The sequence below is a fragment of the Rattus norvegicus genome, chromosome 9 (genome assembly GCF_021556685.1).
Source record: "Rattus norvegicus strain SHRSP/BbbUtx chromosome 9, alternate assembly SHRSP_T2T, whole genome shotgun sequence".
NCBI classification, from domain to species: Eukaryota; Metazoa; Chordata; class Mammalia; order Rodentia; family Muridae; genus Rattus; species Rattus norvegicus.
The window spans coordinates 73,174,439-73,200,857 of NC_141542.1; positions in this window are offsets into that span (position 1 = coordinate 73,174,439).

Genomic DNA, 26,419 nt, shown 5'->3' on the forward strand with positions numbered 1-26,419 from the left:
TAAGATCTGAGAATTTTTAAAATGCAAGAAAAAATTCTTTTTTCACACAGAGTTGATGTGAGAATAAAAATCATGAACAATGAAAAAATATTTTCAAAGGTAAAATAAAAGTAGTTTAAAAGAGTAGACAATAAACAGATATGGCATGCTAGAATGCTAAAAAAAGTGGATTATACTACAGAGTAGAGAATACACATAATAGGTATATAAAATAAATAAATAAAAAAGACTGTGATTATATATAGATAACCAAACGTTCAGTTGTACACAAATGATGACAAAATTTATTTTAAAACAATTCTTTGGTATTTTAACAGTAATTTTACTATTTATTAAAGACAAAAGCAAAATTGAATTCTAATGAGATGGATGTGCACCTTCTGGCTGTTTCTTTGATTCCTCTTTCTATCTAACTCTCCCTCTCTCATCATCAACCATAAGCAATATAGAAAGAAATCCATTGCCTGATGCCAACTTCTCATTGGTGGGTCTACTGATCCCAGAACCGTGAGGGATAAATTTGTCCCCCTATATATTCTCTTGAATCTTGTTATAGCAACATGAATAGTTTGAATAAGAGTCAAAAAAGAAAACCTCAAGAGTAGTGCCATAGAAAGAAAAGGAATGAGAGGAGTCCATTTGGATTAAGTAACAAGCCTGGGAAGAATTGTGAACAGACGATATAACCATGAGCCTTTGGGTGAGATTCAGCCTCCCTGAGGCAGGGTTCCCCAAACCATTATCAGGAAGTCTACAAGGTCAAAACTATCTTCATGAAAATACTTACATGCCACCCACTGTCTAAGAACCTCACAATACAGACTTGTTGCTATGTTTTCTGATTCTGCATTGCAATTTACCTTTAAATATGTACTGAGTTTTGAGTACATTATCAGAGCTGTGCTTACTGTGTCTGCTCAAGAATCCACCACAGATCACGATAGAAAACAATGGAAAACTTTCTCTTGTTATGAAAGTCAGAAAGTCTAAAATCAAAGAGAAAAGAAATTCAGCACCTAGTGAGGATCTGTTCCCTAACTGTACGTGATCTCAGATGGTAGAAAGGGGTAAGGAAGATTTCTAGAGTCTGTTTCTTTTTTTTTTATTAACTTGAGTATTTCTTATATACATTTCAAGTGTTATTCCCTTTCCCGGTTTCCGGGCAAACATCCCCCTCCCCCCTCCCCTTCCTTATGGGTGTTCCCCTCCCAACCCTCCCCCCATTGCCACCCTCCCCCCATAGTCTAGTTCACTGGGGGTTCAGTCTTAGCAGGACCCAGGGCTTCCCCTTCCACTGGTGCTCTTACTAGGATATTCATTGCTACCTATGGGGTCAGAGTCCAGGGTGAGTCCATGTATAGTCTTTGGGTAGTGGCTTAGTCCCTGGAAGCTCTGGTTGCTTGGCATTGTTGTACATATGGGGACTCGAGCCCCTTCAAGCTCTTCCAGTTCTTTCTCTGATTCCTTCAACGGGGGTCCTATTCTCAGTTCAGTGGTTTGCTGCTGGCATTCGCCTCTGTATTTGCTGTATTCTGGCTGTGTCTCTCAGGAGCAATCTACATCCGGCTCCTGTCGGTCTGCACTTCTTTGCTTCATCCATCTTGTCTAATTGGGTGGCTCTATATGTATGGGCCACATGTGGGGCAGGCTCTGAATGGGTGTTCCTTCAGTCTCTGTTTTAATCTTTGCCTCTCCCTTCCCTGCCAGGGGTATTCTTTTTCCTCATTTAAAGAAGGAGTGAAGCATTCACATTTTGATCGTCCGTCTTGAGTTTCGTTTGTTCTAGGGATCTAGGGTAATTCAAGCATTTGGGCTAATAGCCACTTATCAATGAGTGCATACCATGTATGTCTTTCTGTGATTGGGTTAGCTCACTCAGGATGATATTTTCCAGTTCCAACCATTTGCCTACGAATTTCATAAACTCGTTGTTTTTGATAGCTGAGTAATATTCCATTGTGTAGATGTACCACATTTTCTGTATCCATTCCTCTGTTGAAGGGCATCTGGGTTCTTTCCAGCTTCTGGCTATTATAAATAAGGCTGCGATGAACATAGTGGAGCACGTGTCTCTTTTATATGTTGAGGCATCTTTTGGGTATATGCCCAAGAGAGGTATAGCTGGATCCTCAGGCAGTTCAATGTCCAATTTTCTGAGGAACCTCCAGACTGATTTCCAGAATGGTTGTACCAGTCTGCAATCCCACCAACAATGGAGGAGTGTTCCTCTTTCTCCACTTCCTCGCCAGCATCTGCTGTCACCTGAGTTTTTGATCTTAGCCATTCTCAGTGGTGTGAGGTGAAATCTCAGGGTTGTTTTGATTTGCATTTCCCTTATGACTAAAGATGTTGAACATTTCTTTAGGTGTTTCTCAGCCATTCGGCATTCCTCAGCTGTGAATTCTTTGTTTAGCTCTGAACCCCATTTTTTAATAGGGTTATTTGTCTCCTTGCGGTCTAACTTCTTGAGTTCTTTGTATATTTTGGATATAAGGCCTCTATCTGTTGTAGGATTGGTAAAGATCTTTTCCCAATCTGTTGGTTGCCGTTTTGTCCTAACCACAGTGTCCTTTGCCTTACAGAAGCTTTGCAGTTTTATGAGATCCCATTTGTCTATTCTTGATCTTAGAGCATAAGCCATTGGTGTTTTGTTCAGGAAATTTTTTCCAGTGCCCATGTGTTCCAGATGCTTCCCTAGTTTTTCTTCTATTAGTTTGAGTGTGTCTGCTTTGATGTGGAGGTCCTTGATCCACTTGGACTTAAGCTTTGTACAGGGTGATAAGGATGGATCGATCTGCATTCTTCTACATGTTGCCCTCCAGTTGAACCAGCACCATTTGCTGAAAATGCTATCTTTTTTCCATTGGATGGTTTTGGCTCCTTTGTCAAAAATCAAGTGACCATAGGTGTGTGGGTTCATTTCTGGGTCTTCAATTCTATTCCATTGGTCTATCTGTCTGTCTCTGTACCAATACCATGCAGTTTTTATTACTATTGCTCTGTAATACTGCTTGAGTTCAGGGATAGTGATTCCCCCTGAAGTCCTTTTATTGTTGAGGATAGCTTTAGCTATCCTGGGTTTTTTGTTATTCCAGATGAATTTGCAAATTGTTCTGTCTAACTCTTTGAAGAATTGGATTGGTATTTTGATGGGGATTGCGTTGAATCTGTAGATTGGTTTTGGTAAAATGGCCATTTTTACTATATTAATCCTGCCAATCCATGAGCATGGGAGATCTTTCCATCTTCTGAGGTCTTCTTCAATTTCTTTCCTCAGTGTCTTGAAGTTCTTATTGTACAGATCTTTTACTTGCTTGGTTAAAGTCACACCGAGGTACTTTATATTACTTGGGTCTATTATGAAGGGTGTCGTTTCCCTAATTTCTTTCTCGGATAGTTTCTCTTTTGTATAGAGGAAGGCAACTGATTTATTTGAGTTAATTTTATACCCAGCCACTTTGCTGAAGTTGTTTATCAGCTTTAGTAGTTCTCTGGTGGAACTTTTGGGATCACTTAAATATACTATCATGTCATCTGCAAATAGTGATATTTTGACCTCTTCTTTTCCGATCTGTATCCCCTTGATCTCCTTTTGTTGTCTGATTGCTCTGGCTAGAACTTCAAGAACTATATTGAATAAGTAGAGAGAGAGTGGGCAGCCTTGTCTAGTCCCTGATTTTAGTGGGATTGTTTCAAGTTTCTCTCCATTTAGTTTAATGTTAGCAACTGGTTTGCTGTATATGGCTTTTACTATGTTTAGGTATGGGCCTTGAATTCCTATTCTTTCCAGGACTTTTATCATGAAGGGGTGTTGAATTTTTGTCAAATGCTTTCTCAGCATCTAATGAAATGATCATGTGGTTCTGTTCTTTCAGTTTGTTTATATAATGGATCACGTTGATGGTTTTCCGTATATTAAACCATCCCTGCATGCCTGGGATGAAGCCTACTTGATCATGGTGGATGATTGTTTTCATGTGCTCTTGAATTCGGCTTGCCAGAATTTTATTGAGTATTTTTGCATCGATATTCATAAGGGAAATTGGTCTGAAGTTCTCTTTCTTTGTTGTGTCTTTGTGTGGTTTAGGTATAAGAGTAATTGTGGCTTCGTAGAAGGAATTCGGTAGGGCTCCATCTGTTTCACTTTTGTGGAATAGTTTGGATAATATTGGTATGAGGTCTTCTATGAAGGTTTGATAGAATTCTGCACTAAACCCGTCTGGACCTGGGCTCTTTTTGGTTGGGAGACCTTTAATGACTGCTTCTATTTCCTTAGGAGTTATGGGGTTGTTTAACTGGTTTATCTGTTCCTGATTTAACTTCGATACCTGGTATCTGTCTAGGAAATTGTCCATTTCCTGAAGATTTTCAAGTTTTGTTGAATATAGGTTTTTATAGTAAGATCTGATGATTTTTTGAATTTCCTCTGAATCTGTAGTTATGTCTCCCTTTTCATTTCTGATTTTGTTAATTTGGACGCACTCTCTGTGTCCTCTCGTTAGGCTGGCTAAGGGTTTATCTATCTTGTTGATTTTCTCAAAGAACCAACTTTTGGTTCTGTTGATTCTTTCTATGGTCCTTTTTGTTTCTACTTGGTTGATTTCAGCTCTGAGTTTGATTATTTCCTGCCTTCTACTCCTCCTGGGTGTATTTGCTTCTTTTTGTTCTAGAGCTTTTAGGTGTGCTGTCAAGCTGCTGACATATGCTCTTTCCTGTTTCTTTCTGCAGGCACTCAGCGCTATGAGTTTTCCTCTTAGCACAGCTTTCATTGTGTCCCATAAGTTTGGGTATGTTGTACCTTCATTTTCATTAAATTCTAAAAAGTTTTTAATTTCTTTCTTTATTTCTTCCTTGACCAGGTTATCATTGAGGAGAGCATTGTTCAATTTCCAAGTATATGTGGGCATTCTTCCCTTATTGTTATTGAAGACCAGTTTTAGGCCGTGGTGGTCTGTTAGCACGCATGGGATTATTTCTATCTTTCTGTACCTGTTGAGGCCCATTTTTTGACCAATTATATGGTCAATTTTGGAGAAAGTACCATGAGGAGCTGAGAAGAAGGTATATCCTTTTGCTTTAGGATAGAATGTTCTATAAATATCCGTTAAGTCCATTTGGCTCATGACTTCTCTTAGTCTGTCGACATCACTGTTTAATTTCTGTTTCCATGATCTGTCCATTGATGAGAGTGGTGTGTTGAAATCTCCCACTATTATTGTGTGAGGTGCAATGTGTGTTTTGAGCTTTAGTAAGGTTTCTTTTACGTATGTAGGTGCCCTTGTATTTGGGGCATAGATATTTAGGATTGAGAGTTCATCTTGGTGGATTTTTCCTTTGATGAATATGAAGTGTCCTTCCTTATCTTTTTTGATGACTTTTAGTTGGAAATTGATTTTATTTGATATTAGAATGGCTACTCCAGCTTGCTTCTTCTGACCATTTGCTTAGAAAGTTGTTTTCCAGCCTTTCACTCTGAGGTAGTGTCTGTCTTTGTCTCTGAGGTGTGTTTCCTGTAGGCAGCAGAATGCAGGGTCCTCGTTGCGTATCCAGTTTTTTAATCTATGTCTTTTTATTGGGGAGGTGAGGCCATTGATATTGAGAGATATTAAGGAATAGTGATTATTGCTTCCCGTTATATTCATATTTGGATGTGAGGTTATGTTTGTGTGCTTTCATTCTCTTTGTTTTTTTGCCAAGACGATTAGTTTCTTGCTTCTTGTAGGGTATAGCTTGCCTCCTTATGTTGGGCTTTACCATTTATTATCCTTTGTAGTGCTGGATTTGTAGAAAGATATTGTGTAAATTTGGTTTTGTCATGGAATATCTTGGTTTCTCCATCAATGTTAATTGAGAGTTTTGCTGGATACAGTAACCTGGGCTGGCATTTGTGTTCTCTTAGGGTCTGTATGACATCAGTCCAGGATCTTCTGGCCTTCATAGTTTCTGGTGAGAAGTCTGGTGTGATTCTGATAGGTCTGCCTTTATATGTTACTTGACCTTTTTCCCTTACTGCTTTTAATATTCTTTCTTTATTTTGTGCGTTTGGTGTTTTGACTATTATGTGACGGGAGGTGTTTCTTTTCTGGTCCAATCTATTTGGAGTTCTGTAGGCTTCTTGTATGCCTATGGGTATCTCTTTTTTTAGGTTAGGGAAGTTTTCTTCTATGATTTTGTTGAAGATATTTACTGGTCCTTTGAGCTGGGAGTCTTCACTCTCTTCTATACCTATTATCCTTAGGTTTGATCTTCTCATTGAGTCCTGGATTTCCTGTATGTTTTGGACCAGTAGCTTTTTCCGCTTTACATTATCTTTGACAGTTGAGTCAATGATTTCTATGGAATCTTCTGCTCCTGATATTCTCTCTTCCATCTCTTGTATTCTGTTGGTGAAGCTTGTATCTACAGCTCCTTGTCTCTTCTTTTGGTTTTCTATATCCAGGGTTGTTTCCATGTGTTCTTTCTTGATTGCTTCTATTTCCATTTTTAATTCCTTCAACTGTTTTATTGTGTTTTCCTGGAATTCTTTCAGGGATTTTTGTGTCTCCTCTCTATGGGCTTCTACTTGTTTATTTATGTTTTCCTGGAATTCTTTCAGGGATTTTTGCGATTCCTCTCTGTAGGCTTCTACTTGTTCTCTAAGGGAGTTCTTCATGTCTTTCTTGAAGTCCTCCAGCATCATGATCAAAAATGATTTTGAAACTAGATCTTGCTTTTCTGGTGTGTTTGGATATTCCATGTTTGTTTTGATGGGAGAATTGGGCTCCGATGGTGCCATGTAGTCTTGGTTTCTGTTGCTTGGGTTCCTGCGCTTGCCTCTTGCCATCAGATTATCTCTAGTGTTACTTTGTTCTGCTATTTCTGACAGTGGCTAGACTGTCCTATAAGCCTGTGTGTCAGGAGTGCTATAGACCTGTTTTCCTCTCTTTCAGTCAGTTATGGGGACAGAGTGTTCTGCTTTCGGGCGTGTAGTTTTTCCTCTCTACAGGTCTTCAGCTGTTCCTGTGGGCCTGTGTCTTGAGTTCACCAGGCAGCTTTCTTGCAGCAGAAAATTTGGTCTTACCTGTGGTCCCGAGGCTCAAGTTCGCTAGTGGGGTGCTGCCTACGGGCTCTCTGCAGCGGCAGCAACCATGAAGACCTGTGCCGCCGTTTCCAGGAGCTTCAGTGCACCAGGGTTCCAGATGGTCTTTGGCTTTTTCCTCTGGTGTCCGAGATGTGTGTGCAGAGAGCAGTCTCTTCTGGTTTCCCAGGCTTGTCTGCCTCTCTGAAGGTTTATCTCTCCCTCCCACGGGATTTAGGTGCAGAGAACTGTTTATCCAGTCTGTTTCCTTCAGGTTCCGGCGGTGTCTCAGGCACGGGTCCTGCCGCTCCTGGGCCCTCCCCCACGGGAGCCCAGAGGCCTTATACAGTTTCCTCTTGGGCCAGGGATGTGGGCAGGGGTGAGCAGTGTTGATGGTGTCTTCCACTCTGCAGCCTCAGGAGTGCCCACCTGACCAGGCGGTGAGGTCTCTCTCTCTCACGGGGTCTGGGAGCAGAGAGCTGCTGCGGGCCGGGATCCGCGGGTCTAGAGTCTGTTTTAAAGAGGAAATAATTTCATTTATTAAGACTCCAGTCTCAAGATCTTGTAGCTTTCAACGGACCCAACAGACCAGAGGTGAATGTTGCAGTTTGTGAAACTATGGAACACAGTCAATGTTGCCTTTAACATGGAAATACCCACCCTTGAGGTGGGTTGTTTCGCACCAATTGACACAGTCAAGGCAATCCCCTACAGACATTCACTGACCAACCTGCTCTAGGCAGTCTCTCACTGAGACTCCATCACAGATCACCATAGAAACCAATGGAAATGTTTCTCTTGTTATGAAAGTCAGTAAGTCTAAGATCAAAGAGCAAAGAAATTCAGCATCTAGCATTGGCAGCTTTAATTAAAATTTAATTAATTAACACAGGCTGTATTAGAAAAAGATTAAAGATTGTTTATCTAGGCAGTTTGCTTCATACTTTGTTCAATTTAGAAGTTAAGAATTTAAACAACATCTAAAATATTTTTTGCAACTACTCAGTCTTTTTCCATAGAAAAATCTGCTTAAATCCTGTAACAGATTGTATTTTTTTTTAAATATTCCTATCGATGATCACGGTCCCAAAAATTTTCCTATCCATCCTATTAAAAGGTAGTATCTAATTTCCTCACAAAATTTAAGCCAACTTTACTAGCTTTGTTCCAGATAAAAGAAGGAGTGAACAGACCTGTGGGAGAGTCTTACAAGCAGCCTAGACTATACCTGGTATTTTCGCTCAATGTGCCTGGTATATGTTCACCTCACCTCCTCCCAACACCCTCATGACCTTGTGAAATTCCCTCACACCATTTGGGGAAGATTCCCTGAAGTGGGTGCATGAAAGAAGAAATCTCTGTCTCTTCTACATTCTGGACCAAATCCATTCTCCTATGCAAGATGGTCTACAATCCTCTCCTTCATCTTCAAAGCGTGCCCACCGTTTCACTGGGGCAAGGAAGAGTGGCCTGCAGCAACTTTCACCCGAACTGCAAATGTGCGCAAAGCTAATGTTGCTGTGATTGAATTTGAACTAACTGAAGATAACCCTCGTTTGGGTGTTGTGAAATTGTCAGAGGGTTCGGGTGGAACATGCAGTAAGGATAGTGACAAACAAACGATGTGGTGTGCAATGAGAATAGTGGGAGAAATCTTTCTTCAGCATCTTTCTAACTAAGGACCACTTGTCATGAGAAGAGCATCAGTCAGCCAGCATCAGCGGCACAGATGAAGGGATGGTAAGGCCTCATGCTCACTCTTCCATGTTCTGAAAGATGCTGATCACTGGAAACATAGATGGCAAAGTGATTGAAAGAAAAACTTGCCAAATTCAGTATCAGAACCAGTGAGGGAAGGGAGAAACCAGCAGAGCAGGTACTAGAAAGAATGGCTGTTTTATAAAGCTTACTCTAATGACTATAACAGCCGTAGGATCATAAGCAAACTTTATTTGTTATATTAGATGCATTATGTATTATCTATTATTTACTGGTTTTGCAATTTACTAAGAAGACCTTACCATTTTTCTTTGATATATGGAAAATATATAATGCCAAAGGCTGCTTAACAACCTCCCTGAAAACACAGACACATAATAAACTTAGAAATCCTGACATTTTTGTACATGAAGGTAAGTCCCCCAACCTCTTTCCTTGAATAAATAATGTGGCTTCAAATTTCATGCCCTAATATAAGACACGGAGAGAGCAAATATGCCAAACTTCAAAGGCAATGTTTCTGCTTCCCTCCTGAGGGAGAAATGTGTGCAGATCCATGTGAAGCCTTGGCTAATGGCAGGTGGCATTAGGGACAAGATGGGAAGAGGAGAAGGCTAACAATTTACTAGAAATGATTTTTCAATTGAAGAGAAACAGGAAATGTGCCAGAAGGCTGTGGATCAGAGGTCAACACCTGCTCCTCCCTCCGTGTGTCCACAGATTTTGACACCTCATCTGCTGGGAAATCAGATGCGCCGAGATGGCAGCCAAGCCAGAGAGCACCAGGGTCTTTCTGCCAGCTACTGCCAGGTCTTAGCCTCTTGAATGCCACTCAGCAGCATCCTGCTCCTTGAAGAGACTCCCACCACCCTGATGTACTGTGGCAAAATAAAGGCTGAGTGTGATTTTGCTTGGGGAGCAGATGCCCAGATGCCTCTCTGGTACGTGTCACAAGTAGCATATGTATTGCTTCATTGCAAATGTGCATTCACAGGAAGCTGTAGCAATGGAGAAGGAGCCTTAGGAAAGGGTTGAAACAGAAAATTTTAAGCACCCACTATGTCTAGAAGCTGATATTTACTAGTGAACATTAACTTAGGGTTCTAGTTTGTAGGCTGACTTTCGTGCAAAGTTTTAGACCCACGACAACTTTCATTCTTCCCTCATTCTGGTACAAGAGAGAATTGTCTAGTGCCCATTCAATGCTAGCAAATCTTTTCTAACACCCAATGTGGATTAGGTGGTAAAGTCTATGATACCCTCCTGAATAGAAACTAATACGTAAGTCCACAAACAAGCAGCCCACCTCTGGTTCCTTTTCTTGTAAGTCACTCAGTCTCAATTATGCTCTTATTTTGTGAGGACATGATTTCTTCTTTTCTCATCAGGTTTCCCCATCCTGACTTGGAACTTAATTAATTTACTTTTGACATCAGGGTCTCACTAACAATGTCCAGGCTACTCAGACTCCCAAGTTTAATACATTTTCCCACTTGCTTCTTAAGTGCTGGGATTACAGGTGCATATCACATGTCCAGCTTTAATTATTTAATTATACTATTTGATTATCATTTATTCAATTTAGCAAATATTTACAAGGAGGTTTTCTAGTAGCTCAAGCTGCTTCTGGGGATGGGGGAAAGGATTAATATGGGAATAGTTTATTGAGTCCTGATTTTCTTTGTTGAATGGAGCTATGGAAAAATGAAATTAAGTAAATATATAGTTTACTAATCAGTACCTCTCTTTATATCTCTTAATAAAAATTGTTTATTAATTTTAAATGTCTCTACCTATGTCATACTGTCCAGAATATTCTTTTAGAATCAGTATTTGTTTTTTGATCATGAAAAATTGATTATCTGATGATATACTGTTTATTGAACATATAATCAGTCACTAAACATATACATATTGAGATAATCAATTTACTGGATATATGTAGCCAATCATTAAACCAATAAGTGAGGAACACCAGCAATCATTAAAGAAGGAAATCAGAAGTCAGAGCAGCTAAAATGTATTTCCTAACAAACAGGGCTTCCAACGAAAGATATAAGATACACAAAGAAACAGGAAAATATTAACTTTCATACTTAGAGAAAGAAAAATCTAGAGAACAAATTTAAATTATCTTCAAAATGTTCATTATAAATGTTCAAGGCCATAAAGTTAAAGTATGTAAAGAAAACTTCAAAGATGTGATATTACATACTATAAAGGTTATTAATAAAAAATAATGATACAATAGAACATACTCTAGCTGAAGACTAGAGACAAAAATGAAGAGTGTTATAGAGAAGACGGACATCACAAAACACACAAGTACATATCTGGTTTAGAAGAAAAGAAAAGGAAAACAATTCAAAACTCCCGAGATACACTGATGAGTTATGTATTACCCAAGAAGCTCAATGAATTTACAGTAGAAAAAAGTCAAGAAGATCTAAAACAAAACAAAACACAAATACAAACACCAACAAACAAAACAAACTTAATTAAATAAGCTCTCCCCCTTTTATTGAAAATATAATCTCTTCTCATTCGATATGTCCTGATTACAGTTTCCCCTCCCCCATCCCTCCAAGCTCCTCCTACTTCTTCTTCCATCTAGATTACTCCCTATCTGTTTCTCATTATGAAAAATTGGCATCTATGAGATAACAACAAATCAGAACAAAATAAAAGATAACATAAAGCAAAAACTATCAAATTGAAGTTGGACAAGGCAAATAAACAGGAAGAAAAGAGCCCAGGAAAAGGCACAAGAATAAGAGACCCACAAGTTCACACACTTGGGAATCCCACTAAAATAGTAAATTGAAAGCCATAATATGAATATAAAAATTTATGAGAAGAATAGATATGAATTAATGAGGATAAATAGAATCACATAGTTTAAATAAGCAATGGGTAAAGAAAATAAATACTTTGAAATACACAGGAATAAAGAAATGCCATGCTTAAATATATAAGATGCAAATCTAGGATTACTTAAATAGATATTTTTAGCTTTTAATGACTAGATTATTAATCAGAATTTCTGAAATTATAACCTAACCTTTGATCTGAGAAAAAAAACTATAGCATATTAACACTAATGGAAACAGGAGGAAGATATAATAAAACATAGAAAAGATATTCATGAAATAATGAAATATAGAAAGAGCCATTAAACCAAAGCAGTTTTGAAACATTTATTATTTATTTATTTGTTTGTTTTTACTCTTCAGATTTTATTCCCCTCCCAGACCACCCCTGACTGTTCCACATCCCATACCTCCTCTCCCCCTAACTCTCCCTCCCACTGCAACCACTTCATCAGACCTCTAGATTTCCTGGGGCCTCCAGTCTCTTGAGGGCTAGGTATATCTTCTCTGACTGAACCCAGACAAGGGAGTCCTCTGCTGTATATGTGTTGGAGGCCTCATCTCATCTGGTGTATGCTGCCTGGTTCGTAATCCAGTGTCTAAGAGATCTCAGAGGTCCAGGTAAATTGAGACTGCTGGTCCTCCTACAGGGTTACCCTCCTCCTTAGATTCCTCCTGCTTTTCCTTAATATAACCAGAGGGGTCAGCAGCTTCTGTTCATTGGTTGGCTTCACATATGTGCATCTGACTCTTTCAGCTGCTTGTTGGGTCTTTTGGAGAGCAGTCATGGTAGATCCCTTTTTGTGAATGCCCCATAGCTTCAGTAATGATATCAAGTCTCCCCTGGAGCTAGAACCCACTTTGGACCTGTTGTTGGACCTTCTTTTACTCCGATTCTTCTCCATTTCCTTCCGTGCATTTCTTTCAGACAGGAAGAATTATGGGTCAGAGCTTTAGCTATGGGATAGCAACCCCATTCCCTCACTTGATGCCCTGCCTTTCATCTAGAGTCCACCCAACCCCCCCTTTGAGTCCTAAGAGTCTTTCACTTCCCAGGTCTCTGGTACATTCTAGAGGGTTCTCCCAACCTCTTTCCTCCCGAGGTTGCCTGTTTCCATTCTTTCTGCTGGCCCTCAGAGCCTCAGTCCTTTTCCCCAACCCAATACCAGATCATGTTCCTGGCCCTCACTCTCATCCCTTTTCCCTCCACTATAACTCCCTCCCTCCACCTTTGTGGTTGCTTTCTTCTCCCTCCCAAGTGGAACTGAGGCATCCTCACTTGGGCCCTTCAGCTTGTTGATCTTTTTGAATTATGTGGACTACCTTGGGTAGTTGGTACTTTTTTTTTTTTTTTTGGAAAATATCCACTTATTAGTGAGAACATACCATGCATGTCCTTTTGGGTTTGAGTTACCTTACTCAGGATGACATTTTCTAGTTCCATCCATTTGCCTGCAAAACTCAGGATGTCCTCGTTTTTAATAGATCCCATGGTGTAAATGAACCACATTTTCTGTATCCATTCTTCTGTCGTGGGACATCTGGGCTGTTTCCAGCTTCTGGCTATCACAAATAAGGCCACTATGAACATAGTGATACATGAGCTCCTGAGACCCAGTGGGGCATCTTTGGGGGTATATTCTCAAGAGTGGTATTTCTGGATTTTTAGGTAGGTCTATTTCCAATTTTCTGAGGAACCTCCTCATTGATTTACAGAGTGGTTGTACCAGTTTGCAATCCCACCAGCAGTGGAGGAGTGTTCCTTTCTCCACATCCTTGCCAACATGTGTTGTCACCTGAGGTTTTGATCTTAACTCTTTTGACTGGCATAAGGTGGAATCTCTGGGTCATTTTGATTTGCATATTTCTGATCACTAAGGACTTTGAACATTTCTTTAGGTGCTTCTTGGCCATTCATTATTGCTTTATTATGAATTCTTGGTTTAGTTCTATACCCCATTTTTTGATAGGGTTGTTTGGTTTTCTTGTGGTAAGCTTCTCATGTTCTTTATATGTTTTGGCTATTAGCCCTCTATCAGATGTGGGGTTAGTGAAGATGTTTTCCCATCTGTAGGCTGCTGATTTGTCCTATTGACTATGTCCTTTGCCTTACAGAAGCTTTCCAGTTTCATGAGGTCCCATTTATCAATTATTGATCTTAGTGCATGAGCCATTGGAGTGCTGTTTAGGAAATTTCCTTCTGTGCCTATGAGTTCAAGGCTCTTTCCTGCTTTCTCTTCTTTTAAATTCAGTGTATCTGGTTTTATGTCGAGCTCCTTGATCCACTTGGACTTGATCTTTGTGCGTGGTGACAAATATGGGTTTATTTTCATTTTTCTACATACAGACATCCAGTTAGAGCAGCACCATTTATTGAAGATGTTTTCTTTTTTCCATTGTATATTTTTGGCTTCTTTATCAAAGATCAAGTGTGCATAAGTGTGTGGTCTTATTTCTGGGTCTTCAATTCTATTCCATTGATCAGCCTGTCTGTCTCTGTACCAATCCCATGCATTTTTTATCACTATTGCTCTTTACTAGAGCTTGAGGTCAGGAATGGTGATTCCCCCAGCCATTCTTCTATTGTTAAGAACTGTTTTCACTTCTGGTTTTTTGCCTTTCCCAATGAATTTGAGAATTGCTCTTTCCATGTCTTTGAAGAATTGTGTTGAGATTTTGATGGGGATTGCATTGGAATCTGTAGATTGCCTTTGGTAGGATGGCCATTTTTACTATGTTAATTCTGCCAATCCATGAGCATAGGAGATCTCTCCATTTTCTGAGATCTTCTTTGATTTTCTTCTTGGAGGACTTAAAATTCTTATCATAAAGATTTTTCACTTGTGTGGTTAGAGTTACCCCAAGGTACTTTATATTATCTGTGGCTATTGTGAAGGAAGTTGTTTCCCTAATTTCTTTCTCAGCCTGTTTATCATTTGTATAAAGAAAGGCTACTAATTTATTTGAGCTATTTTTATATCTGGCCACTTTGCTGAAGTTGTTTATCAGCTGTGGAAGTTCTCTGGTAGAATTTGTGGGGTCACTTATGTAGCCTATCATATCATCTGCAAATAGTGGTACTTCTAATTCTTCTTAACCAATTTGTATCCCCTTGATCTCTTTTTGTTGTCTTATTGTTCTAGCTGGCACTTCAAGTACTACATTGATTAGATATGGGAGAGTGGACATCCTTGGATATTAGTGGGATTTTAGTGGGATTGCTTCAAGTATTTCTCCATTTAATTTGATATTTGCTATTGGTTTACAGAAAAATTACTTTCATTATGTTTAGGTATGGGCCTTGGATTCCTGATCTCTCCAATACTTTTAACATGAAGGGGTGTTGTATTTTGTCAAATGCTTTTTCTGCATCTAAGGACATGATCATGTGATTTTTTTCTTTGAGTTTGTTTGTATGGTGGATTATGATAATGGATTTTCTTATATTGAATTAACCTTGCATCCCTGCGATGAAGCCTACTTGATTGTGGTGAATGATGTTTTGATGTGTTCTTGGATTCAGTTTGTGAGATATTTTATTGAGTATTTTTGTATTGGTATTCATAAGTAAGATTGGTCTGAAGTTCTCTTTTTTGGTAGAGTCCTTGTGTGGTTTAGGTATCAGAGTAATTGTGGTTTCATAGAATGAATTAGGTAGTATTCCTTCTGTTTCTATTTTATGGACTAGTTTGAGAAATGTTGGTATCAGGTCTTCTTTGAAAGTCTGGTAGAATTCTGAACTAAATCCATTTGGCTCTGGGCTGTTTTGGTTGGGTGGTTTTAATGACTTCTATTTCCTTATGGAATATGGGCCTATTTAGAAAGTTTACCTGCTCTTGATTTAACTTTGGTACGTGGTATCTGTCTAGAAAACCATCCATTTCATCTAGATTTTCCAGTTTTGTTGAATATAGGCTTTTGTAATAGGATCGGGTGTTTTTTTAATTTCCTCCATTTCTGTTGTCCCTTTTCATTTCTGATTTAGTTAGTTTGACTAGGGGTGAAATATTTATTATTTATTCAGTAAGAAGTTCTAACTATATAGTCAGACAATTTTCCTAGTTCTGCCTCCCAGCTGTGGTTACAAGTGTGTGACACCTAGAACAAAACAAATCTTTTGCTTCTTAAATATTCATTCAATATCTGTTAGCATTTTAAATCTTCTGTAGTATTTTAATACATTTCAAAATTTCCATATAATAAATATAACTTAATCATATTCTTTCCTTTACCTGAAGCTTTTCAAAATCCTTCTCATCTCCCTCTACCCACCTAAATTCATGTTCTTCCTCCCCACCCCTCCCTCTCTTTCTCTGTGAAAACAAAAGGCAAGAAAAACCAAAGAAAAAACAAAAAGATAAAAAGAGCACACAAATAAGCACTGAGTCTGTTTTGCGTTGGTCAGCTACTCCTGGGTATAAGGCTTTTGGTAGGTCAAGAAAACTGGAAGAACTTACATATATTGACCAAACTAAAGAGAAAAAAAAATCCCCAACAAACTATTGATGGACAAAGTAGGAGAGGGTCAACGTTAGTTTTGACCTTACGAAAATAAAAAAGGACTTTAAAGGAAGGTAATAGTTAATAGTATGGCAGTAAATGAGAAATTTCAGATTTAATGAAAAATTACCTAGGATAACATAGACTACAAAAACTAACTCAAAATGTACATATTATGAATATAATCTATGTATATGATATTGTATAAAATTCACAAAAACCTTTCTACTGAATGTTACTAAACATTTGGAGACTAAGTACCAATTCTTCAAAAAATTCACCATGAAAAAGAATTTAACCATTAGTTATTCATTATAATTATAATATACATTATTATTAATTGTATCACATACTGTGATATTATTATTATTATTGTGATATCAAAATTGTACTTGGGACATCATAAGAAAGATATGGACCAATATCACTTATTATTACAGTAGCAAATATCAGTACAACAAACCCAGCAAAATGAAAAAACAAAACAACAAAAACCAAACAAATAAAAACTTCATGGTTTAAATGAGAAGAGTTCCCTGAACAAGGAGGGTTTGTTAGTCCTAATAGACTATTGAAACACAAGAAATAAAACTACCTCCATTTGAAAATAACATTAAGGACATCCACTGAAAACAACTGAAACTAGCCAGCACAAGACCAACATGAGAACATCAATTACAACCTTTGCACTTGCAATGATTCATCTGTAAGCAAAACTGTAGAAGCAGCTTCATGTGTAATATCAATAGGAATACAATACATGGAGGTGACGGTGCATGTAGCTTCAAGTTGAGCTACAAACTCAATGTTAACCTGGTGTATTTCTATAAACTGACAAGCTATGCTAAAATTATATGGAATTATAAGATACCAAGAAGAAGTAGATATAATCTTCCAAATATGAAAAATTCACAGTTCATAATTTCAAAACTTTCTACAACTAAATGCTAGCCAAGACAGTGGTATTATCACAGTGACAGAAAATTAATGGAACATAGATTTCATAGATATTACACAATAACACACACACACACACACGACAGCTGCATAAAGAGTAATAAATTTCGGCCTGACTTTATAGTATTCCATAAAGTAAGTATATTAAGAATGTACTGTAAGGCTAAGGTTATACAATCCCAGGGGCAGGCAGGGAGCACCAGCATGGGAGTAAATGCCTGGTCTTGGATTTGGTAATAGTTGCTCATATGAAACAGAAGTGTAGAGAACAGACAATTGGGCTGCGTCAAAGCCAAAAAGTCCAATGCCTACAGGAATTATTAGGAAGATGAATATGATAAGCCACACAATGAGAAAATTTACTTTAAAACCACATATCAGATGTAATTCTATGATTCAGAATATAGAGTTATAGCTAAAGATACAAAAATCCAATATAAAAATGAGCATAAGATTTTTGTAGAATTTTTTTCCACAGAAACTATATAAAAGGACAACAATCACACAAAGTACATTTAATATAATTTGCCCTTCAGGAAATTCTAATCAAATTACTTTAATGAAATATCACTTTACATAGGACAGATAGGAATACAAAATGTACCTGCCACTGTGCAAAATAGATTTATGACTCCTAAAAGCTTCAGTATGTAGAATTACCATGCAACCAGCAATTCAATTCTAGGTATACACAATAAGACACTGTGAAACTTAAAAATAATTCTTCGGAGATAAAAACACATATTTCCTAAAGCTTCTAATAAACGACAACAAAACAAAGTCTAGCTAAATACATCAGCACTAGAAATAAAGGGAGAATTAAGTTATGCAAACACAGGCATGAAAAGAGAAAACGAGAAACAAAGAGCGGATCTTGGAGTGAAGAAACAGTAAAGTGCAGGCAGAAATTGGACCACATTTGGAATTAGGGTAAGTCCAAATATTTAGGCCATGACATGGTCAGTGGGTACAGGCACTTGTACCCAGCCTGATGACCTGAGTTCCAGCCCTCCATCTATAGTAAAACCAAACTGAGGAAGTTGACTTCTGCCTTCCACACCTGCAGGGCACACACCACACACACACACACACACACACACACACACACACACACACACACACACACACACACACACACCCCACAAATGAATAAACAAAGAAAATAAAATATATTTTAAAAATAAATGATGTTGAACAATAACATAAATATTCTAGTTAAAAGGAAGAGAGGTAGTTTTCTAAAGCAGGATCCAAAAAGGCCATGTAAGGAGATACTCACCAAGCTGTGTTAAGCTAATGCCAAAGGGAAGGTCAAGCTATGCTATTGTTCTGTGACAAAATTTCTTCCAGACACACAACACACTGGTCTACTCACCCCAGGAAGGGAACCAAAGTGCACACTGATAAACCGGTGAGTTTTCATTAAATTTAGCCTGAGTGATGGGGTTCTTACAGAAGTGGGGTTGGCTCAAATCAGCTGTATCACTAAAAATGACCACCCCTAACAGGGGTTGCCAACTCAGAAAAACCTAACCCTGGAGCTCTCTGCTGAGCTCCTCCACCCCAGCACTGGTGCCCACTCTGTAAGGTGGTTAGAGGCTTTTTGAGACTCTTTCTAGCTTCTATCCTTCCCAAACATAGGACAGTTTGTTTACCTCCTAAGCCTCAGCAGTCTTCTCATTTCACCTGCAGGGAATACTTCAATTAGAGGAAACTGCTATACAAAAGCTATGTAAATGCTACTAATAACTTTATGAATGGAAAAAATAAAATGGCTAAATTGATTGCAAAATTTCAGAACCTGAAATGTTACAGGGAACACAGGGCATTTTGTAAAGAAATGCGAATCCATTCATCATAAATACAGAGCTCTTCCAAATGTTTGTATATCCAGTAATAGAGGTTCAATTTTATAAATAAAAAAGAACTCTAACATTCTAGAAGAAATACAAAGATGTATAATTGCAGTTGTGAAACTGAAACTTTTCTTTCTGTAATTAATTGAAGGGAAAGATAATAAATCAATGAATAGGTCTAAGGCAATCAATTTGATTTATTGGTTATACATTCAAAAGATATCAGGATGTCTACATACTGAAGATTTATTTTCTTTGTGCATGTGTGCATGTGTGTGTGTGTGTGTGTTTGATGTGCACCATGTACATGCAAGTGTTGGTTTATGCCAGAGTACATCATGACCATCATGTCCATGCAACTGTAGTTATAGGCAATTGTGAGCCATCCAGCATAGATGCTGGAAATCAATCCCATATCCTCAACAAAACCAGAAAGCATTCTTTCTCCTGAGCAAGCTCTCCAGGCCCAAGAATGTACAAGTATGCATCGAGTTTCCCAAGATGCCAGTCAGTAGTCTCTAGAAATATGGATCCAATAGGTCAGATACAGACATAAACAAAAAGATTTGCTCTAGGAATTGGCTCATGCCATAAAGAGGCTGTGAGGTCTTGTGATGTGAAATGTGCTGTCTTCAAGGTGCAGAGCAAGGAAACTGAGGTGTAGCTCAATTCAAGTCCAAGGATCAGAGAATCACAAGAATTGATTTGATTCTCAGTCAGCAACTGAAGGGCTGAGAAACAGTCACCCAGTATACCTTCCAAGTATCATGAAAGACAATAAAAGATGGAGAATCATCAATGCCTTAAAAGACTACAGAGAAGTAACATTAAAATGTGATGTGAGACTCAGGAAGAGAGAAGATACGTTAACGGGAGACACTGACAAATTTCCAGTAAGTTCTGTAGCCGCCAGGGTTAGTTTCGTTTCGTTTCCTTCCTTCCTTCCTTCCTTCCTTCCTTCCTTCCTTCCTTCCTTCCTTCCTTTCTTCAGTATGTTATTTGATTTTATTTAGCCAATCATCAAATGCCCCACACCTAAGACCATAACGAAGACCCACAGATGTACCTATCTCAAGCCAAATGGATGAACAACAATCCAGATGGCCCTTCCCTGGGAACTGTCCCTGATACCTAACTCCTTTAGATGAAGTTTCCAGTGTCCCATAGGTGGAGTCTGTATCTACACGAAGTCAATCAGGTAAGGGTTAGTTTCCTAAGTGTGCTCCCTGCTCTATAGCTTGTGAGGTTCTAACATGGCGGGAGTGTGCGTGAACAGCACAAACGTCCTCTGGACACAGTCTCTGTGATCTTTTCAAATGGACAATAATCCCACATCAAGAATTCAAACCGAAGCCAGAGGTCTTGTCTTGATGTAAACTGGCAAGCTACTTTAACATTTCAAAGGAAAGCTGAAGACAGACAAAATGCTTCTGTCGAGCATTAAAATTGGAGTAGTTTGCTGAGTTCAAGATGATACAAAGATCCATCGTCAGGGCAGGTGGCCTTTTTATGAGAGGAAAAATATAGGTTAATAGATCAGAACAGATTCCAGGAACATGTATTACTCATGCATATTGGCAATCGCTTTTTGAACAAATATGTCTAGTCAAATCACTGAAGAAATAAGTCTTTTTTAAGAAAAGGACATTCATTTAAAAAATCAAACCCATAGACACTAATGTATCATAGATTTGATTACCCATATTAAAACTTCATAATTTTTACAAGAAAATGATAGAAAGGTTTGCATCAAGGTAGGCAAGTTTTATTAAATAGAGCATATGAAAAATATAAGTTAAAAAGGATAAGGTTAGAATTCATCAAAATTAATTTTACCAAAAGATTATATACCTTGCAAATGTATAACCTGAAAAGAAAGTCACAAAGCATTTGTACCCAGACTAGATAAAATCTCTTCAGACTCAACTACATCTGTTGGGTGGTGGGTGCCCACCATGTGTGTGGATAGAGAAGTCAAGTGTTAGCACTGAGTGTCTTTCCCTGTGTCTTTCCACCTTATATTTTGGGACAGTTTCTCCCTGAATCTGGAGTAGCTGATTGGCAGGGCTGGCTGGCCAGTGAGCTCTCATAACACATGTCTTGCTCCCTAGTGTTGATAGCATGGATGTGTCTACATTTTAGGTGTGTGCTTGGGATCCAAACCCAGGCCTTCATGTTTGCATACCAAATATTTTCCTGACTGGGGCAACTCCCATCTCTTAATTCTCAATTTTAAGGAAATAAATGACTCGATAAACATGAGCAAAAATTTAAACATGCTTTACACAAAACATCACATGAAGACCAGCAAATACATAGGCAAATAGACATTTCCCTTGATGACCTGGAACAGTGCTGACTCTGCAGATCTAGGGAAAGGCACTGTCCTCTACCAGGCAGCGGAAGGAAAGGAACTGACATTGTGTTTACAAAGAAAGATTTGAGCATGTCATCTAACAGAGACAAAGAGACAGCAACAAACTTCTCCAAAAACCTATGAAATCTTTATTTTCATTGATTCAAGGCCATATTTTTGCCAAAAGAATATATTTTAATTAGCAAAATAATTCTAGACCATTTAATCATAAAATGATAAGAAAGTAAAAACAAATAAACAAAAACTAGTATGAAAGAAACAGCATTGGAAATCACAACAAAAAGGAAAATATGAGCTGTGACAGAACATACACTACATCCATTCTTATGAGTGTCTTGACTACATGGCCAGCCGTGAGAGGAGGCAAATCAACAGCGATACATGGAACACACTCAATTGATCAGAACGTCCGACTGTCTAGAGTGCTGTCCACATGAAAGCCTTTATCAGAAACACTAGTGTATTAGGAAACACTCTCTGACAATGTTTACTGACTTGCATATAACATAACATATACATACATATACTGTGTGTATACTAATATCAAAAGTATAGATGCTGAATCAGCTTGATTTTAATTTTCAGATGGACACACATATATGCAAATAATAAATTATGCCCCACATACTAAATACCATCAATATTGTGCTTACCGACTGACTGTGTATGAGCAAAGACAGCATCACCAAGACTGCGTTAAGCTTTTACTGTCATTCCTCTGTCATCTAATTTTCAATCAAAACATTACCTAAACAAAGGCCTCTGGAACTGCTGTGCTAAAATATATATTGAAGGTAAGATGCGTGTCGACGACCCTCGGATCCCGGCCCGCAGCAGCTCTCTGCTCCCAAACCCCGTGGGAGAGAGACCTCACCACCTGGTCAGGTGGGCACTCCTGAGACTGCAGGGTGGAGGAGACCACCAACACTGCCCACCCCTGCCCACATCCCTGGCCCAAGAGGCAACTGTATAAGGCCTCTGGGTTCCCGTAGGGGAGGGCCCAGGAGCGGCAGGACCCCTGCGCCTGAGACACCGCCGGAACCTGAAGGAAACAGACCGGATAAACAGTTCTCTGCACCCAAATCCCGTGGGAGGGAGAGCTAAACCTTCAGAGAGGCGGACACGCCTGGGAAACCAGAAGAGACTGCACTCTGTGCATATCCAGACGCCAGAGGAAAACACCAAACGCCATCTGGAACCCTGGTGCACGGAGGCTCCCGGAAAGAGCGGCGCAGATCTTCCCGGTTGCTGCCGCCGCGGAGAGGACTTAGGCAGTACCCCACGAGCAAACTTGAGCCTTGGAACCGCAGGTAGGACCAACTTTTCCCCTGCAAGAAACCTGCCTGGCGAACTCAGGACACACAGAGGCAAAATTCCTCTACGACCGGGCACTTCCTGTGTTTACCGGAAGTCCCACACCCTCGGATCCCGGCCCGCAGCAGCTCTCTGCTCCCAAACCCCGTGGGAGAGAGACCCCACCGCCTGATCAGGTGGGCACTCCTGAGGCTGCAGAGCGGAGGAGACCACCAACACTGCCCACCCCTGCCCACATCCCTGGCCCAAGAGGCAACTGTATAAGGCCTCTGGGTTCCCGTAGGGGAGGGCCCAGGAGCGGCAGGACCCCTGCGCCTGAGACACCGCCGGAACCTGAAGGAAACAGACCGGATAAACAGTTCTCTGCACCCAAATCCCGTGGGAGGGAGAGCTAAACCTTCAGAGAGGCAGACACGCCTGGGAAACCAGAAGAGACTGCACTCTGTGCACATCCAGACGCCAGAGGAAAACACCAAACGTCATCTGGAACCCTGGTGCACGGAGGCTCCCGGAAAGAGCGGCGCAGATCTTCCCGGTTGCTGTCGCCGCAGAGAGGACTTAGGCAGTACCCCACAAGCAAACTTGAGCCTTGGAACCACAGGTAGGACCAACTTTTCCCCTGCAAGAAACCTACCTGGTGAACTCAAGACACAGGCCCACAGGAACAGCTGAAGACCTGTAGAGAGGAAAAACTACACGCCCGAAAGCAGAACACTCTGTCCCCATAACTGGCTGAAAGAAAACAGGAAAACAGGTCTACAGCACTCCTGACACACAGGCTTATAGGACAGTCTAGCCACGGTCAGAAATAGCAGAACAAAGTAACACTAGAGATAATCTGATGGCGAGAGACAAGCGCAGGAACCCAAGCAACAGAGACCAAGACTACATGGCATCATCGGAGCCCAATTCTCCCACCAAAGCAAACACAGAATATCCAAACACACCAGAAAAGCAAGATCTTGTTTCAAAATCATATTTGATCATGATGCTGGAGGACTTCAAGAAAGACATAAAGAACTCCCTTAGAGAACAAGTAGAAGCCTACAGAGAGGAATCGCAAAAATCCCTGAAAGAATTCCAGGAGAGCACAACCAAACAGTTGAAGGAATTAAAAATGGAAATAGAGGCAATCAAGAAAGAACACATGGAAACAACCCTGGACATAGAAAATCAAAAGAAAAGACAAGGAGCTGTAGATACAAGCTTCACCAACAGAATACAAGAGATGGAAGAGAGAATCTCGGGAGCAGAAGATTCCATAGAAATCATTGACTCAACTGTCAAAGATAATGTAAAGCAGAAAAAGCTACTGGTCCAAAACATACAGGAAGTCCAGGACTCAATGAGAAGATCAAACCTAAGGATAATAGGTATAGAAGAGAGTGAAGACTCCCAGCTCAAAGGACCAGTAAATATCTTCAACAAAATCATAGAAGAAAACTTCCCTTACCTAAAAAAAGAGATACCCATAGGCATACAAGAAGCCTACAGAACTCCAAATAGACTGGACCAGAAAAGAAATTCCTCCAGTCACATAATAGTCAAAACACCAAACACACAAAATAAAGAAAGAATATTAAAAGCAGTAAGGGAAAAAGGTCAAGTAACATATGAAGGCAGACCTATCAGAATCACACCAGACTTTTCGCCAGAAACTATGAAGGCCAGAAGATCCTGGACAGATGTCATACAGACCCTAAGAGAACACAAATGCCAGCCCAGGTTACTGTATCCTGCAAAACTCTCAATTAACATTGATGGAGAAACCAAGATATTCCATGACAAAACCAAATTTACACAATATCTTTCTACAAATCCAGCACTACAAAGGATAATAAAGGGTAAAGCCCAACATAAGGAGGCAAGCTATACCCTAGAAGAAGCAAGAAACTAATCATCTTGGCAACAAAACAAAGAGAAGAAAAGCACACAAACATAACCCCACATCCAAATATGAATATAACAGGAAGCAATAATCACTATTCTTTAATATCTCTCAACATCAATGGCCTCAACTCCCCAATAAAAAGACATAGATTAACAAACTGGATACGCAATGAGGACCCTGCATTCTGCTGCCTACAGGAAACACACCTCAGAGACAAAGACAGATACTACCTCAGAGTGAAAGGCTGGAAAACAACTTTCCAAGCAAATGGTCAGAAGAAGCAAGCTGGAGTAGCCATTCTAATATCAAATAAAATTAATTTTCAATTAAAAGTCATCAAAAAAGATAAGGAAGGACACTTCATATTCATCAAAGGAAAAATCCACCAAGATGAACTCTCAATCCTCATCTTCGGTTGGTTTATACACACGTGTGCAATTTCTAGGCTTGAAAGTAAAATGATGCTATCTGGTGCTGGATAGAGGAGCCTTATTTTTTATTATGGCAGCTTGCTATTTTTGTAACATAGTGATTTGGTTGAACACAATAAAGTACAGTAGTAACTGATCTCCCCTTCTTCCTGGATGAGTGAGGAGATGATTAAATGTTGATGTCAGCATCCTTGAGCATATTCAGATGAGCTTCTGCTTCTGTTGAAAAGGATGCTGTGTTTGATTGTGGTCCGAAGCTTTGAAGCACTACTTGGCATCTCCTTCCTTGGAGGTCTCACTGTTTAAACATAACAGATTTGATAGCTTGTTGGTAAGGTGAGGTCCAGCTTGTCTCCACTAGGTCATCTTCATGTGAATCCGGTGGTTATACGGTTTTGTTCTAGGGATATTTCATTTTTTTAATAACGGTTTTAGCTGACATTCATGGAGAGAATGAATCCTTAGAACTGTGCCACTAGTGAAAGGAAATCCTGTCTAGAGTATGTTTCTTTACAAAGCTGTGTCACACCATCATTTGGGCCCTCTGCTGGAAAAGTAGAATCAAGTCTCAAATAATGCCTTTTAAATTGTATCCTCTAGTATTATAGATGTAGGACAGTACTGTATCAGACCTCTGTGGATGTAAAATAGCTTGTACCTGCTTTATGATACGTAGTAGTGACCGTGCTTTATCAGAGCTGTTTTTAATGATGTTGCTCAGAATGTTTTCTTTCCAGATGATGATTGAGAAGCTAATTAAAAAAAAAAATGGTGCCAGGTACCACAAGAGTAACAGAACTGTGCTGTTTTCTCGAGTTTTGTTTTTTTACTTTTTTTTTTTTTAATGGAGTGTGCTGGATGTCTCTACAGTTTTGTTCAGATGACTGCAGAACCTGGAAAAGCGGTTGCTGCTGTTGATGCATAACACACTGCTATTATTGGTCTTTTTATATAAATATAAATATATATATACAGATATATAATTTGAATTTTTTGAAACTTTAGCTGTGCTGTCAACTTTGGAAAAAAGTATCCCCGTTTACTGTGTTGAGTTGGCACTGTACAGAAATTAACAGCCATATTGGTCTAGAAATGTTGAACTTAAGTTTTTTCCATTTGTACAGGGGTAACACACTGTATTAAATATGTAAGGTCTTATCTACATGGGTTTGATTACAAAAACTAATAAAGTATTCTCTAAATTTAAAAAAAAATAAAATATTTTAAAGCAAAAAAAAAAAAAAAAAAGATGCGTGTCGACCTTGATTTTTCTCACTCCATGACATGGCCTGAATCTTAAAACCTCCCAAAACTCAGCAGGATGCACTTCTGCAGATCCCAGGATGCCAATGGCCCCATTTCCATGGTAACTTTAATGCTTGAGAAGTAAAAAACAGAAGGAATCTTAAGAATATTGCACAAAGTGAACAAAATAAATTATTAGATT